Source organism: Arachis hypogaea, chromosome 16, assembly GCF_003086295.3.
Source record: "Arachis hypogaea cultivar Tifrunner chromosome 16, arahy.Tifrunner.gnm2.J5K5, whole genome shotgun sequence".
NCBI classification, from domain to species: Eukaryota; Viridiplantae; Streptophyta; class Magnoliopsida; order Fabales; family Fabaceae; genus Arachis; species Arachis hypogaea.
In genome coordinates, this window is record NC_092051.1 from 109,317,979 (window position 1) to 109,333,663 (window position 15,685).

At 36.6% G+C, this 15,685-nt stretch overlaps 1 non-coding gene across 1 annotated transcript; it reads right to left on the reverse strand.

The window, feature by feature from the left end:
* Nucleotides 1-14,012: 14,012 nt before the first annotated feature.
* On the reverse strand, nucleotides 14,013-14,120 carry LOC112761018 (small nucleolar RNA R71). The gene has a single exon (XR_003181428.1). It is a non-coding gene; the product is annotated as a small nucleolar RNA R71 (small nucleolar RNA).
* Nucleotides 14,121-15,685: the final 1,565 nt, after the last annotated feature.

Sequence of the window (15,685 nt, forward strand, 5' to 3'; positions counted from 1 at the left end):
CTCTCCTAAATTACAAACTTAAATAAAATTGAAAGCAAATTACAATGAAATGAAAATGAACTATTCTCGATGCTTCTTATGGTTTTGATTGGTTGACAATTATGGCTTGAATGAGAGTTGGAGTGGGCTTGGTTAGAGGTTGGGGGCTGCAGGAAGACGTTGGCGTGCCACGCCCACTTGAATTTGCTCTTTAGAGTATGACCCACTTTGCAATGATTAATAGATGGAGTTATTTAGACCTCAAATTGAATGTCCACTATAAAGTATTATATATTTTTAGAAAGCCCTAGATGTCATCTTTCTAATGCCACTCGAATCAACTCATTTGGACCTCTGTAGCTCAAGTTATGCCCATTTGAAGGTGAATAGGTCAGTCTGTCAATTACCCCGGCGTGCCACGCCCCTTCTTGGTGTGCCACGCCCCTTGTGTTGTGAAACTGGCATGCCACGCCCATTCTTGGCATGTCACGCCTTCAATGATGCACTAAATCTTTCTCTCTAGCCATTAGAACTGGCGTGCCACGCCCAGGTTTGCAATGCTGAAATAATGGTCTTTTTCACCTCCATATTTAATATCCACTATAGAGTATTATATATCTTTGGAAAGTTCTAGATGTCAGCTTTTCAACCCCACCTAAATCACATTATTTGAACCTCTATAACTCAAGTTATGTTCCTTTGAAGATGAAGAGGTCAGGCTGGTAACTCTACAGGGATGTGTTGTGCTCCTTATGTTTGCGGGGTCAATATCCTCCTCAATTCTTGTGTCTATAGTGGATAAAATCCACTCCATTAAGTACAAAATATACCACGAAATAGTGGTACATCAAATCTCCCCACACTTAAACATTAGCATGTCCTCATGCTAAGCTCAGGAGAAGAAATAAAGGAGTGAAGAGGAATGGTAAAACTTATGAAATGTAACCTATCTATATGAATGTAACTAAATGCAAAAATACTTCTACCTACTTGGTTTAAAGTAAACAAATTCTCTAAAACAAACATAAATCAGATTCTACTAGTTCAAATCACACAATAAAAGACAAGTAAACTTGTAAGAAGATAGCTCATGAAAGCAGGGAACATAGAATCAAGTGTTGAACCCTCACTGGTAGTGTATATGCACTCTAATCGCTCAAGTGTCTAGGGTTAATTCACTCTACTCTTCTCTAATCATGCTTTCTAAACTTTGTTCTTCATCTAACTAATCAACAAATATTTAGTATACCAATGCAAACATCATGATGTCTTTTCAAGGTTGTAATGGGGCTAAGGTAAGGGTGAGGATTTATGTATGGCCAAGTGAGCTATAATATGAATCTTTGACTAACCTAAGCTCTCACCTAACATACACGCACACTCTATATGTAACTCTAAAATCATGCCTAGCTACCCAAAAGTCCCACTTTTGCATCACATACTCATGTATCAACTTTTCTTTAATTTTATCAGATATGCATTGATCTTTTATTAAACTTAACACTGGGGTAATTTTGTTCCCTTATTTATTTATTTATTTATTTGAATATTTTTGGTTTTTTTATTAAAAATATAAAAGTAAGCATAACATATCAATGCATATGGATTTTTAATTTTTCTGGTCTCACATGAGTAGGTACCCAAATTCCCAATATTTTATCAATGAAACACTGTACACTTTCATCAACTCAAGTTCCCACAGTTTTCCACACTTAATTGACACACAATCTCTATCTTAAGCTAACCAAAGATTTAATTGGGGTAATTAATTATTTTTTCGCTTAAGGCTAGTGATGTGGTTAAATATAGAACAAATGGGGGTTAAAAGGCTCAAGGTGGCAAACAAAGGCCATTGAAAGAGTAGGCTATTTGGGATAAGTGAGCTAATAACAAATGATGGCCTCAATCATATGCAAGCATGTAAATACACTAAACAATGGATATATAGAATGGAACAAAATATAAATTGCAGTCATAGAGAAGAAAACACACAAGAATAAAATATTATGGTTAAATAATATAACCATGTAATTAAGCTCAAATCTCACAGGTTGTGTGTTCTTAGCTATAATTCATGTTCCAATTTACAATCTTCAAACAAGTTTAACACAAATTTTCAATTTAAATTAGTGAAATACTATAAAAAGGGGTCTTGAAAAGAAATTTATTACTTCAACCAAGTAGTGGTAGAAGAACATGCACAAAATCAACAAACATGCACTCAAACATGCAAATGCAACAACTAATTTAACATAGAAAATTAAACATTGGCGTTGAAATAGGAACTAACTAACCCACGGAAGTCAGTATCGACCTCCCCACACTTAAAGATTGCACCATCCTTGGTGCATGCTAAGATGTGCAAGTGGACGGGTTGATCCAACTGAGACTTTTCTCCAAAGATTGTGCAGATGGACTTGTCTATCGCCCCATGTAAAAATTTTCCATTTCCCTTCCTGGTGGCCATCCTGAAAGAAGAGGAAAAGAAGAAAAGTAACCCATAAATAAAGATAAGAAAACAAATAAAATATGGGTGGGTTAATGCCAAACAACGAGAGTCTCAAGTACATGGTAGCTACAACATGCAAGTGAGAGACAGTAGAAGCACATGGCATATCGATAGTGCAAAATTGCGACAATGGGGAAGAGATAGTAGGTAATGAAAGACAATATAACTTCATGTCAATGCAAAAGAAGTACAGGTATCATAAAAGATTGCCATTGACAGATAATTAATATCACCCAACAATGTAAAACAAGTCACGAAGCACCAACATAATGCAAGAAAAGATGTAACAGTTGAATAAGAACATTTAACACCAATGGTGAAATAATAACTTAGAGAAGAAAATAAAAATATGCAAAAAATTAAAATACAATGAATGAAAGTATGCAAATAAATTAAGTAAAATAGAATGAAAGTGAAGAAGGATGAGAAGTTAAAGAGATGAAGAAGAAGAAAGTAAGAAAGGAGGAAGAAGGAAGGAGAAAGGAGAGAAGAAAGAAGTAAGAATTTAAAAATAGGGTGTGACGCGCACGCGTGCATCACGCGTACGTGTGAAAACTGAGTTGGCCCTTTTACGTGTAAGCGTCGCCCACGCGTACGCGTGGGTGGTCTGAAAGCGAAAGGATGCGCACGCGTCAGGGACGCGCATGCGTCAGGGACGCGTACGCGTGGGGTGATTTTGTGCTTCTAGCACAGTTCTAGCGCGAGGGCAGCACAACTCTTGGGTCAATCACCCATATACGCCGATTGCCATATCCACGCGTGCTCGTTAGCGACGCGTACGCGTGGTTTGCTAAGGTTGCAAGTGACGCGCACGCGTGATATACGCATACGCGTGGGTCAAATTGTGTGCAGAGCACACCAGCCGCACGATTCCATCACAACTTTCTGTTCGTTGGATGGGATCGCAAAATTTGGAATCGACACCCACGCGTGGCCTACGCGCAAGCGTGGGTTGCCCCTTTTTTTTTTAATATGCAGAATGCAAAATGAAGAATGCAGATGACTATTCAGAAATTATGAATGAACACTAATAAAAATAAAATAAAATAAAACTAAGGATAAAATTGAAAGATCATACCATGGTGAGTTGTCTCCCACCTAGCACTTTTAGTTAAAGTCCTTAAGTTGGACATTTGGTGAGCTCCTTGTCATGGTGGCTTGTGCTTGAACTCATCCAGGAATCCCCACCAGTGTTTGTAATTATAATAGCCTCCGGGATCCCACACTAGTTGCATAAATCCTTCAAGCAAGTTAATGTTAGTGACAAGGCCCCAAGAGTGTTAATTGCTATAATGAATTACGGGGTCCCAAACCTTTCTTTTTCACCCGTCTTCTTGTTGATCATCATTTTTTCACTTGGGTGGTGAGCAATCGGATTTCTCACTGAGACATCAAACAACTTCCTAGACCCATTCAATTGAGAATTATACCAACCCTTGTACTTCAATTTGGAGCATGCAACCATATTGAACCTTGCATGACAATTCCTACCATTAACCATCTCCCTCTTACTCTTAAAGCCACAAATATTCCTAAGTTGACCATCTGTCTCATGCAAACCATATTCAAGTGGCATGAGAAAGCTAAGGGATATGAATATTACCCACTTGAATGTTACGAAGGATGATGGTGACTTAGGGGGAGAGTCCTTCAGCAACTTTAGCAAGGTGATTTCAAGCTCCACTCCTTTATGTTCTTTTTTGACAACTTTCACCTCTTTGCAAGCTTCTTCAATTTCAACCTCTTCCCCTTGGTAGCTTTCTTCCAATTCAATCTCTTCTTCATTTCTTACCAAGGGCATTGGAGGTTGTACACCCTCCTCAACATCAATTTCAAGCTTCTTGGAGGGAGGTTCTATGACTGGAGGTTCCTATGGAGGTTCCGCATCTCCTAAGTCTTCAACACTTCCTCTTCTTCAATAATTTTGGCTTTCTCTGCTTGCTCTAGTACAAAATCCAACTCCTCCTTGATGACCTCTACTTCTTGACAACTTTCTTTAAGAGTCTCTCCTACCTCCACCTTTTGGGCCTCCTCTTGCTTCTTTTGAAGTATGAATTCGTGAAACCGATCCATTACGTCCCTAAGACGATCCCTTCTCTCTTGTTCCATGTCACTAGCATAATTGGGATCGTGTTGCTCTTGGATTGATGGATGTGGGTGCTTTTCCATGGGAGGTGGTGATGGGATGGAGAGAACATTATGTGGTTGAGAAAGAAGTACACCAAAGCTTGAGGGTTGAATATTAGGAATAAAGGATGATTCCACACGAGATATAAGAGCTTGGACAGTAGAGGTGAGACCGGTGAAAGCAGAGGTAAGTGTGGTTTAAAGCTCTATTTCCCTTTGGCGAATAACATTAAGGATGTTGTCATCTAGTGTAGGTTGGGGTGGATAGGGGGGTTCATTATTTTGGAGAAAGGGTTCATAATAGGAAGGTGGTTCTTCTTGGTACGGGTATGGGGATGGTGAATATTGAGGTGGTGGTTCTGGGTATGGTTCACATGGTTCGTATGGTGGTTGGTATGGTGGATAAAGGTTGGGGTCATAAGGAGGTGAATGGTTGTAGGTGGATTGTGAGTATGGTGGTTCAAAGTTATATTGAGGAGGCGGTTTATAGGCATATGGTGGGGCTCGTTGGTAACTACAAGGGGGTCCACCATATCCATTGTCTTGGTATGCACCTTGGAATGGCTCTTGCTCATAGTAAGTTGGAGGAGGTTGTTTCCAAGAGGGTTGATCAAATCCTTGTGGGTCCCCCCATCTCTGATTGTTCCAACCTTGATGTATGTTTTCATTATAGCTTCCATCCCCTACAACATAATTTGAACTAAACTCATAGCCAAAGGGGTGAGAATTGATAGTAACAAAAGAAAGTAAAACCAAAAACTAATAAGAAGATAATGAGAATAAACTCCTAAAACTAGAAATAATTAAAAAAGAAACGAAAACGAAAATTATTCACAATATTCACAATAACCAATAATGAGGCACATGTTTGCAATTCCTCGGCAACGGCGCCATTTTGATGAACGGATTTTTGCTAGTAAAGAATTCACAAATAAATTACAGTTGCTAGTATAGTTTCTAAACCACCAAGAATCCTTTCATACAAAAAAATTGTTTGTCACTAAAGCAAACCCAATAAAAATAATAACCGAAGTATTTAAACCTTGGGTCGTCTCTCAAGGAATTTCAGGGAGGTGTGTTACTTATAATTGGTTATGAGATTATATCTTTTTGGGTTTTTGAAATAAGGAACAAGGAAATAAAATAACAAGAAAGTAAATTAATAACTAAGAAAGGCTCTTGGCATGGTATGAGAATTAAACGTCCTATCCTAGTTATCCTTATCAATTGTGACGAGAATTATTCATTGCTCCCACTTAGTTAACCCTTACTAAATAAAGGAAAGTCAAGTGGACTAATCAATTTAATTCCTCAAGTCCTAGTCAACTCCTAAGGAAAGACTAGCTTTAGAGGGATCCAAATCAACCGGTAACTTTCAATTATCAATCAACAAAGGAGTTTGATAACTTAAGAGTCTCCAATTACTCAACCAAAACCAAGAATAAAAAAATCTAACTTAAAATCTAACCAAGCATTTTGTCAAACACTTGGAAGGCATAACATAAAAACATAGAAGAGTAATAGGGAATGTAAAATCTAAAATAACCAATTGAAAGCACCAATAACATAAAAACAATCATAAATATCTAAAATACCTCAAATTGTATTAATATAGAAAATCAAGTCTAACAGTGGAAGGTTCATAAATCAAATTGAAAAAGAAGAGAATCAACAAGAAGAATAGATAAATCAAAGTACTAGAACAAATAAAAGTAGAAGAGAAACTAAATTAGAGGAACATTGAACCTGGAATTGAGAATAACTAAACCTAAAACTAAGAGAAATCCTAAACTCTAGAGAGAGGAGAGAGCCTCTCTCTCTCTAGAAAACTACATCTAAAACCTAAATTATGAATAATGAGAAGTATCTAAATGAATCCTTGATTTCCCCACTTTGTAGCCTCTAATCTGTGTTTTTTGGGCTGAAAACTAGGTCAAAAACAGCCCAGAAATCATTGGGGGCGAATTTTGATATGCTGAATTTTCGCAGATGTATGTGTGCGCGTGATGCACGCGTGCGCATTGCTTATCTTCAGAGATACTATGGCAAATTATATATCATTTTGAAGCCCTGGATGTTAGCTTTCCAACGCAACTAGAACCGCCTCATTTGGACCTCTGTAGCTCAAGTTATGGTCAGTTAAGTATGAAGAGGTCAGGCTGGACAGCTTAGCAATTCCTTCAATTTCTTGTATTCCTTCCACTTCTACATGCTTCCTATCCATCCTCTAAGCCATTCCTGCCCTATAAACCCTGAAAATACTTAACACACATATCAAGGCATCGAATGGTAATAAGAGGGGATTAAACATAGCAAATTTAAGGCCAAAGAAGCATGTTTTTATTCATAGCACAAAATTAGGAAGAAAAATGTAAAACATGCGAATTATATGAATAAGTGTAAGTTTAGTGGATAAAATCCACTCTATTAAGTACAAAATATGCCACGAAATAGTGGTGCATCGGTCCACTATAAAGTGTTATATATGGTTGGAAAGCTCTGGATGTCTACTTTCGAATGGCGCTAAAATCACCTCATTTGGAGTTGTGTAGCTCATGATATGTTCATTTGAATGGGAAGAGGTCAGGCCGGCATATACCCCGGCGTGCCACGCCAATGCTTGGCGTGCCACGCCCATAGTACTGGATAAAATCACTTCTCTGGAACCAAAACTTGGCGTGCCACGCCCAAAACACCAAGTGGCACACCCTCTTTGAGATCTTGACTTCACAAGCTTGGCGTGCCACACCCAGAGTACCAAGTGGCACGCCCATAAATGAGAGTTGGGTTTGCAAGCTTGGCGTGGCACGCCCAGAGCACCAAGTGGCATGCCAGCTTCCTTTGCTCGTTTTGTGCTTTTTGCTTCTTTTTCCACCATTTTCTACAAAGTTAAATAATTCAAAGAAATCAAAGCAATATACAACTTAAGCACAAAAACACTCAATAATTAAGCATTATAAACTAATTTTTCATATGAAAAAGCATAGAAAAACATAACATGATGTGCAGTTATCACCTCCTATACCTTCCCCAGGCATCATAAAGAGATTCATTATCTCCTTGTTTGAAGCCCTGGATGTCCAGCCTGAGCTGGGTCATCCTTCTTGGAGGAAAATATTGATTTAAAAACTTGTCTACTAACTGTGTCCAAGTTTTCAAGCTAGATCTAGGCTGGTTATCCAACCACCTCTTTGCTTGATCCTTTACAGCAAAAGAAAAGAGAAATAGTCTGTAGACATCTTAGTTTACTCCCTAATGGTGTACAGTGTTAGCAATCTTTAAGAAATCTACTAAGAATTCTGTAGGTTCTTCCTGTGGAAGTCCAAAAAACTGGCAGGTTTGCTGTACTATGGTAATAAGTTGAGGATTTAGTTCAAAGCTACTTGCTCTAATGTGAGGTATGCTAATACTTCTTCCATAGAAGTCAGCAGTGGGGTTTGTATAAGACCCCAGAGTTCTTCTGAACTCTTCATTCCCATTTGGGTTTATGGTGAAGAAAGGTAAAAGAAGAGAAAGAAGGATGAAGATCGAAGGAATAGAAGAAAAAATAGAAGTAGAAAGGATGAACAAGAATTAAAATTATTTTTGTTTTTATTTTATTTGTTTATTGATTTCAAAAATTAAAGTTAATTAATTAAAAGGATTTAAAATTTAAATGTTAAATTTTCGAAAATAGAAGAGAGAGAAGGAGAAAGAGTTTTCAAAAATTAAGAAAAAGAAGATGAGTAATTAATTAAGAAGAGATTTGAATTTAAAATAGGATAAGAAAAGGTAAGATGAAAAATAAAAAAGATTTGAAAAAGATTTGAAAAAGATAAGATTTTTAAATTAGATTTTTAAAAAGATTTAATTTTAAAATTTGAAATTTGAATTCTTAGATTTTGAAAATTGAAAAAGATAAGATAAAATTTTGAAAAAGATATGATTTTTGAAAAAGATATGATTTTTATTTTTGAAAAGATTTGATTTTTGAAAATTGAAAACTAAGATAAGATAAGATAAAATTTTTGAAATTAAGATCTGAATTTTTATTTTAAAAATTTCGAAAATTACTAAAAATAAAAATAGAAAAGATATTTTTTTATTTTTGAATTTAATGATGAAAGAGAAAAACAAGTCAAAGACATAAGAGTTAGAATTTTTACATCTAATGCTCCTTATTTTCGAAAATTTTGGAAGGAAACACAAAGGAACACCAAACTTAAAAATTTTTAAGATCAAAACACAAAGAAACACAAGAACACTTTGAAGACAAACAAGAACACAAAGAACAAGACTCAAGAAATTTAAAGAACACAAGAACATGCAAAAGGACACCATACTTAAAATTTTTAGAAAACTAAACACAAATTTTCGAAAAATATAAAGAAAAACAAAAAAAGACACCAAACTTAAAGATTAAAACAATACTCAAACAAAAAGACTTTTTTTTTTGAAATTTTTTAGGAAAGGATTCAAGGATTTTCAAAAATTTTACCAAGAACACAAATAAAAGACCCAAACAGAAAGCTAAGGATGCTTGGAAAAAAACTGTTTTAAAAAGATTTTTGTAAAAGTTTTAAAATTTTTGGAATTGAAAAACAGGAACATGTAAGACTCAAACCAAGAACAAATATCAAACAAAGAAAATAAAAATTTTTGAAAAAGCTTTTTAAATTTTTTCGAAAAATAAAGAAGAGAAATAAAATAAAAATAAAAGACTCAACTAAAATCAAAAGACTCAATTAAAAATGATTAAGAAATAAAGTACCTGATAGCAAGACAATCCGTCAGTTTGTCCAAACTAGAACAATCCCCGGCAACGGCGCCAAAAGCTTGGTGCACGAATCCCCACACTTTCGTACAGCTGTACTAGCAAGTGCACTGGGTCGTCCAAGTATTACCAGAGCGAGTCAGGGTCGATCCCATGAGGATTGTGGTTTGAAGCAAGCTGTGGTTATCTTGCAGGTTTTAGTCAGGCAAATCAGAAGTTGTTGGATTGGTAGAGTGAAAAAGATCTATTATAATAGAGTGCTAAGACTTTATAAATTAAATGGAATCAGTAATAGGGATATGTTGAAGGATTGGAGTTGCTTTGCCTTTCTGAATTAACTCTGGTATTACTGTCTTCTTCTTTTGTGAGTGATTTCTTCTATGGCAGGCTGTATGTGATTGATGCCATGGGCCATGGTCATCAATCTCCTCTGCTTTCAGATCAAACGCCATTGGCCGTGGTCATTGATGAGCAGATAATTTATACGCTTTTTGACATTGTTTTTAGTATGTTTTTAGTAGGATCTAGTTACTTTTAGGGATGTTTTTAATAGATTTTGTGTTAAATTCACATTTCTAGACTTTACTATGAGTTTGTGTGTTTTTCTGTGATTTCAGGTATTTTCTGGCTGAAATTGAGGGACTTGAGCAGAAATCAGATTCAGAGGTTGAAAAAGGACTGCTGATGCTGTTGGATTCTGACCTCCCTGCACTCAAAGTGGATTTTCTGGAGTTACAGAACTCGAAATGGCGCGCTTCTAATTGCGTTGGAAAGTAGACATCCAGGGCTTTCCGCCAATATATAATAGTCCATACTTTGGCCAAGAATTGACGACGTAAACTGGCGTTCAACGCCAGCCTTCTGCCCAAATCTGGCGTCCAGCGCCAGAAAAGGATCCAAAACCAGAGTTGAACGCCCAAACTGGCACAGAAACTGGCGTTCAACTCCACAAATGGCCTCTGCACGTGCTACACTTAAGCTCAGCCCAAACACACACCAAGTGGGACCCGGAAGTGGATTTATACATCAAATACTTACTCATGTAAACCCTAGTAGCTAGTTTATTATAAATAAGACCTCTTACTATTGTATTAGGCATCTTTGGACGTCTGGTTCTTAGATCAGAGGGGCTGGCCATCTCGGCCATGCCTGGACCTTCACTTATGTATTTTTAACGGTAGAGTTTCTACACTCCATAGATTAAGGTGTGGAGCTCTGCTGTTCCTCAAAGATTAATGCAAAGTACTACTTTTTTCTATTCAATTCTTCTTATTTCGCTTCTAAGATATCCATTCGCACCCAAGAACGTGATGAAGGTGATGATTATGTGTGACGCTCATCATCCTTCTCCCTTTTGAATGCGTGCCTGACAAACACTTCCGTTCTACATGAATTAAGCTAGAATGAATATCTCTTAGATCTCCTAACCAGAATCTTCGTGGCGTAAGCTAGAATGATGGCGGCATTCAAGAGAATCCGGAAGGTCTAAACCTTGTCTGTGGTATTCCGAGTAGGATTCAATGATTGAATGACTGTGACGAGCTCCTAACTCGCGATTGCAGGGCGTTAGTGACAGACGCAAAAGGATAGTAAATCCTATTCCAGCATGATCGAGAACCGACAGATGAATAGCCGTGCCGTGACAGGGTGCGTGAGCATATTATTCACTGAGAGGATAAGATGAAGCCATTGACAAGGGTGATGCCTCCAGACGATTAGCCGTGCCGTGACAGGGCATTGGATCATTTTCCCGAGAGATGACCGAAAGTAGCCATTGACAGTGGTGATGTATCACATAAAGCCATCCATGGAAAGGAGTAAGACTGATTGGATGAAGATAGCAGGAAAGCAGAGGTTCAGAGGAACGAAAAGCATCTCCATTCGCTTATCTGAAATTCCTACCAATGAATTACATAAGTATCTCTATCCCTATTTTATTATATAATATTCAAAAACACCATTATCACTTTATATCTGCCTGACTGAGATTTACAAGGTGACCATAGCTTGCTTCATACCAACAATCTCCGTGGGATTCGACCCTTACTCACGTAAGGTATTACTTGGACGACCCAGTGCACTTGCTGGTTAGTTGTATCGAAGTTGTGACAATCATGAATTAAGATCAGAGCACCAAGCTTTGGAGCCATTACCAGGATTTGTTCGAGCCTGGAGATCACAATTTCGTGCACCAAGTTTTTGGCGCCGTTGCCGGGGATTGTTCGAGTTTGGACAACTGACGGTTCATCTTGTTGCTCAGATTAGGTAATTTTCTTTTTATTTTATTTTCAAAAATTTTTCAAAAATATTTCTAAAATTTTCTCATCTGTTTTCGAAAAAAAATAATAACAATATTTTCAAAAAAAAAATATGTTTTCAAAAATAAATTATTCTATGGTTTCAGAATTTTTAAGAATGAATTCTAGCGTTTCATGAAGCATGTTGAAGCCTGGCTGGCTGTAAAGCCATGTCTCAATCCTTATACCCAAGAGAAGAGCTTCTTTATCTTTCTTAGCCAATTGGCTGTTGAATGTAAGGAATGTCAGGCGTGTCATGTCTGAGTTACATACTAAAGCTTGGCTGGCTATTGAGCCATGCCTGACCCTTTGATTGGAGCTTTAGAGCATAAGATTCCTGGAATTCATATTGAAAATTTTGGAATCCTTATTTTTCTTTTCCAAAATAGTTTTTCGAAAATATAAAATAAAAATCCAAAAAAAATTAGAAAATCATAAAAATCAAAAATATTTTTGTGTTTCCTGTTTGAGTCTTGAGTCATGTTATAAGTTTGGTGTCACTTGCATATGCATCTTGCATTTTTCGAAAGTTTCATGCATTCATAGTGTTCTTCATGATCTTCAAGTTGTTCTTGGTAAGTCTTCTTGTTTGATCTTGATGATTTTTTGTTTTGTGTCTTTTCATGTTTATCATATGCATTCTTGAATTCTTAGTGCGTAAGCATTAAAGAATTCTAAGTTTGGTGTCTTGCATGTTTTCTTTGCATTAAAAATTTTTCAAAAATATGTTCTTGATGTTCATCTTGACATTCAAAGTGTTCTTGGTGTTCATCTTGACATTCATAGCATTCTTGCATGCATCACATGTTTTGATCTAAAAATTTCATGCATTGCATAATTTTCATGTTTTTCATAAAAATTTTAAAAATCAAAAAAATATCTTTCCTTTTTTTTCTCTCATCAAATTCGAAAATTTGGATTGACTTTTTCAAAAATTTTTAAAATCAAGTTGTTTCTTATGAGTCAAATCAAATTTTCAATTTGAAAATCTTATCTTTTTCAAAATCTTTTTCAAAATTCAAAATCTTTTTCAAAATTCATGATTATTTTCGAAAATTCCAAAAAAATAATTTTCAAAAACCTTTTTCTTATTTTATATCATAATTTTCGAAAATAACATAATCAATTAAAGTTTTGATTCAAAAATTTGAAGTTTGTTACTTGCTTGTTAAGAAAGATTCAAACTTTAAGTTCTAGAATCATATCTTGTGATTTCTTATGAATCAAGTCATTAATTGTGATTTTAAAAATCAAATCTTTTTCAAAACTAATTTCTATCATATCTTTTCAAAAAAATATCTTCTTATCTTATCTTTTTCAAAATTTGATTTCAAAATATCTTCTCTAACTTCCCAACTTCTTATCTTTTCAATTTTGTTTCAACTAACTAACTAACTTTTTGTTTGTTTCTTAACTTTTTCAAAACTACCTAACTAACTCTCTCTCTCTAATTTTCGAAAATATCTTCCCTCTTTTTCAAAAATTCCTTTTTATTAACTAATTATTTTTATTTTTTATTTAAAAAAAAATTTCGAAAAAAATACTAAACATTTTTCAAAAACTATTTTCAAAAATCACTAACTCTTTTTCAAAAATTGTTTTCGAAAATTCACTTCCCCCTCTCATCTTCTTCTATTTGTTTATTGATATACTAACATCTTTCCTTCAACTCTCCAAAAATCCGAACCCCCTCTCTCTCTGAGTTCAGATTTTCTTCCCTTCTTTTCTTCTACTAACACAAGGATCCCTATACTGTGGTATAAAGGATCCATATTATTATTACTATTTTTTCTGTGCCATCTTCTTTGTCATATGAGCAGGAGCAAGGACAAGAACATTCTTGTTAAAGCAGATCCAGAACCTGAAAGGACTCTGAAGAAAAAAATTAAGAGAAGCTAAAATACAACAATCCAGAGATAACCTTTCAGAAATTTTCAAACAGGAAAAGGAGATGGCAGCCGAAAATAATAATAATATAAGGAAGATGCTTGGTGACTTCACTGCACCTAATTCCAATTTACATGGAAGAAGCATCTCCATTCCTGCCATTGGAGCAAACAATTTTGAGCTGAAACCTCAATTAGTTTCTCTGATGCAGCAGAACTGCAAGTTTCATGGACTTCCATCTGAAGATCCATTTTAGTTCTTAACTGAATTCTTGCAGATATGTGATACTGTTAAGACTAATGGAGTAGATCCTGAAGTCTACAGGCTCATGCTTTTCCCTTTTGCTGTAAGAGATAGAGCTAGATTATGGTTGGATTCTCAACCTAAAGACAGCCTGAACTCTTGGGATAAGCTGGTCACGGCTTTCTTAGCCAAGTACTTTCCTCCTCAAAAGCTGAGCAAGCTTAGAGCTGATGTTCAAACCTTCAGACAGAAAGAAGGTGAATCCCTCTATGAAGCTTGGGAAAGATACAAACAGTTGACCAAAAAGTGTCCTTCTGACATGCTTTCAGAATGGACCATCCTGGATATATTCTATGATGGTTTATCTGAGCTATCAAAGATGTCACTGGACACTTCTGCAGGTGGATCCATTCACCTAAAGAAAACGCCTGCAGAAGCTCAAGAACTCATTGACATGGTTGCTAATAACAAGTTCATGTACACTTCTGAAAGGAATCCTGTGAGTAATGGGACGCCTATGAAGAAGGGAGTTCTTGAAGTTGATACTCTGAATGCCATAGTGGCTCAGAATAAAATATTGACTCAACAAGTCAATATGATCTCTCAGAGTCTGCATGGAATGCAAGCTGCATCCAACAGTACTCAAGAGGCATCTTCTGAAGAAGAAGCCTATGATCCTGAGAACCCTGCAATAGCAGAGGTGAATTACTTAGGTGAACCTTATGGAAACACCTATAACTCAACATGGAGAAATCATCCAAATTTCTCATGGAAGGATCAAAAGCCCCAACAAGGCTTTAATAATGGTGGAAGAAACAGGTTTAGCAATAGCAAGCCTTTTCCATCATCAACTCAGCAACAGACAGAGAACTCTGAACAAAATGCTTCTAATTTAGCAAATCTAGTCTCTGATCTATCTAAGGCCACTGTAAGTTTCATGAATGAAACAAGATCTTCCATTAGAAATCTGGAAGCACAAGTGGGCCAGCTGAGTAAAAGGATCACTGAAATCCCTCCTAGTACTCTCCCAAGCAACACAGAAGAGAATCCAAAAGGAGAGTGCAAGGCCATTGACATAAGCGCCATGGCCGAACCTGTGAGGAGAGGAGAGGACGTGAATCCCAAGGAGGAAGACCTCCTGGGACGTCCAGTGGTCAATAAGGAGCTTCCCTCTGAGGAACCAAAGGACTCTGAGGCTCATCTAGAGACCATAGAGATTCTATTGAACCTCCTTATGCCCTTCATGAGCTCTGATGAGTATTCCTCTTCTGAAGAGAATGAGGATGTTACTGAAGAGCAAACTGCCAAGTTTCTTGGTGCAATCATGAAGCTAAATGCCAAATTATTTGGCATTGATACTTGGGAAGTTGAACCTCCCTTGTTCATCAATGAACTAAGTGATCTGGATCAACTGACATTGCCTCAGAAGAGACAGGATCCTGGAAAGTTCATAATACCCTGTACCATAGGCACCATGATCTTTAAGGCTCTGTGTGACCTTGGTTCAGGAATAAACCTCATGCCCCTCTCTGTAATAGAGAAACTGGGAATCTATGGGGTGCAAGCTGCTAAAATCTCATTAGAGATGGCAGACAGCTCTAGAAAACAGGCTTATGGATAAGTAGAGGACGTATTAGTAAAGGTTGAAGGCCTTTACATCCCTGCTGATTTCATAGTCCTGGATACTGGAAAGGAAGAGGATGAATCCATCATCCTAGGAAGACCTTTCCTGGCCACAGCAACAGCTGTGATTAATGTTGACAGAGGTGAAATAATCCTTCAATGGAATGAGGACTCCCTTGTGTTTAAAACTCAAGGATCTCCCTCTGCAACCATGGAGAGGAAGCAGAAAAAGCTTCTCTCAAGGCAGAGTCAACCAGAGCCCCCACA